Here is a 2980-nt window from a genome sequence, read left to right as displayed (position 1 = left end):
GGGTAGGCGCGCCCCCTACCTCGTGGCCTCCCTGTTGGTTGCTTGACGTAGGGTCCAAGTCTCCTGGGTCTTGTTCATTCCAAAAATCACTTTCCCGAAGGTTTCATTCCGTTTGGCACTCCTTTTCTTCGAAACCCTAAAATAGGGGAAAAACAGCAATTCTGGGCTAGGCCTCCAGTTAATAGGTTAGTCCCAAAAATAATATAAAAGTGGATAATAAAGCCCAGTAATGTCCAAAACAGAAGATAATATAGCATGGAGCAATCAAAAATTATAGATACGTTGGAGACGTATCAAGCATCCCCAAGTTTAATTCCTGCTCGTCCTCGAGTAGGTAAATGATAAAAACAGAATTTTTGATGTGGAATGCTACTTGGCATATTTTCAATGTATTTCTTCTTAATTGTGGTATGAGTATTCATATCCGAAAGATTCAAGACAAAAGTTCAATATTGACATAAAAAAATAATACTTCAAGCATACTAACTAAGCAATTATGTCGTCTCAAAATAACATGGCCAAAGAAAGTTATCCCTAAAAAAGCATATAGTCTGGCTATGCTCTATCTTCACCGCACAAAGTATTTAAATCATGCACAACCCTGATGACAAGCCAAGCAATTGTTTCATACTTTTGGTGTTCTAAAACTTTTTCAATCCTCACGCAATACATGAGCGTGAGCCATGGACATAGCACTTTAGGTGGAATAGAATGGTGGTTGTGGAGAAGACAAAAAGGGAGAAGATAGTCTCACATCAACTAGGCGTATCGACGGGCTATGGATATTCCCATCAATAGATATCAATGTGAGTGAGTAGGGATTGCCATGCAACTGATGCACTAGAGCTATAAGTATATGAAAGCTCAAAAAGAAACTAAGTGGGTGTGAATTCCCACTAGTATATGAGAGTGATAACAAAGGAGACTCTCTGTCATGAAGATCATGGTGCTACTTTGAAGCACAAGTGTGGTAAAAGGATAATACCATTGTCCCTTCTCTCTTTTTCTCTCATTTTTTTATTTGGGCCTTTTCTCTTTTTTTATGGCCTCTTTTTTTCGTCCGGAGTCTCATCCTGACTTGTGGGGGAATCATAGTCTCCATCATCCTTTCCTCACTGGGACAATGCTCTAATAATGATGATCATCGCACTTTTATTTTCTTACAACTCAAGAATTACAACTCGATACTTAGAACAAAATATGACTCTATATGAATGCCTCCGGCGGTGTACCGGGATATGCAATGACTCATGAGTGACATGTATGAAAGAATTATGAACGGTGGCTTTGCCACAAATACAATGTCAACTACATGATCATGCTCTGACTTCATCACATAACGGTTCACCATACGTGCATGCTACGAGAATCACAAACTTTAACACAAGTATTTCTCAAATTCACAACTACTCAACTAGCATGACTCTAATATCACCATCTCCATATCTCAAAACAATTATCAAGTATCCAACTTCTCATAGTATTCAACACACTCATAAGAGAATTTTATTATTAATCTTGTATACCTAGCATATTAGGATTATTTAAGCAAATTACCATGCTATTTAAGACTCTCAAAATAATCTAAGTGAAGCATGAGAGATCAATAGTTTCTATAAAACAAATCCACCACCGTGCTCTAAAAGATATAAGTTAAGCACTAGAGCAAAACTATATAACTCAAAAGATATAAGTGAAGCACATAGAGTATTTTAATAATTTCTGAATCATGTATGTCTCTCTCAAAAGGTGTGTACAGCAAGGATGATTGTGGTAAACTAAAAAAATAAAGACTCAAATCATACAAGACGTTCCAAGCAAAACACATATCATGTGGTGAATAAAAATATAGCTCCAAGTAAAGTTACCGATAGAAGTAAACGAAAGAGGGGATGCCTTCCAGGGCATCCCCAAGCTTTGGCTTTTAGCTGTCCTTAGATTATCTTCGGGGTGCCATGGGCATCGCCAAGCTTAGGATCTTGCCACTCCTTGTTCCATAATCCATCAAATCTTTACCCAAAACTTGAAAACTTCACAACACAAAACTTAAAGTAGAAAATCTCGTGAGCTCCGTTAGCGAAAGAAAACAAAAGACCACTTCAAGGTACTGTAATGAACTAATTCTTTATTTATATTGGTGTTAAACCTACTATATTCCAACTTCTCTATGGTTTATGAACTATTTTACTTGCCATAGATTCATCAAAATAAGCAAACAACACACGAAAAACAGAATCTGTCAAAAACAAAACAGTCTGTAGTAATCTGTAGCTAGCGCAAGATCTGGAACCCCAAAAATTCTAAAATAAATTTCTGGACATGAGGAATTTATCTATTAATCATCTGCAAAATTAATTAACTAAATAACACTTTCCAAATAAAAATTGCAGCAGTTCTCGTGAGCGCTAAAGTTTCTATTTTTTACAACAAGATTAACAAGACTTTCCCCAAGTCTTCCCAACATTCTACTTGGAAACAACACTAATTAAACACAAAAAAACATAACCAAAACAGAGGCTAAATAAATTATTTATTACTAAACAGGAGAAAAAAATCAAGGAATAAAAATAAAATTGGGTTGCCTCCCAACAAGTGCTGTCGTTTAATGCCCCGAGCTAGGCATAAAAAGCAAGGATAGATCTAGGTATTGCCATCTTTGTTAGGTAATTCTTCAATGAGGCATCTACCATCCTTAGGAATTTCTTTATTTTTATTAATTATCAAAATTTTAGGCGCACGATCAAAAAATTCATTGGTAACAAATGGTTCCTTAATGATAGCAAAAAGATTGGGATGAATACTTATAGATTTGAGATCTGCAGTTTCCTTACTAGAAGATTAACCCTTATTTTTAAAAACATACATAAGCTTGGAAATTTTAGTGGGAGGACTTGGAGTATCCCAAGTTGGTAATAATACCCTCAAGTTTATCGATTCTTGTGGAACCCTGATTTATTTTCTCATTAACTATAGGTTCCTT

Source organism: Triticum dicoccoides, chromosome 2A, assembly GCF_002162155.2.
Source record: "Triticum dicoccoides isolate Atlit2015 ecotype Zavitan chromosome 2A, WEW_v2.0, whole genome shotgun sequence".
NCBI lineage: Eukaryota > Viridiplantae > Streptophyta > Magnoliopsida > Poales > Poaceae > Triticum > Triticum dicoccoides.
This window is presented reverse-complemented; position numbering follows the sequence as displayed.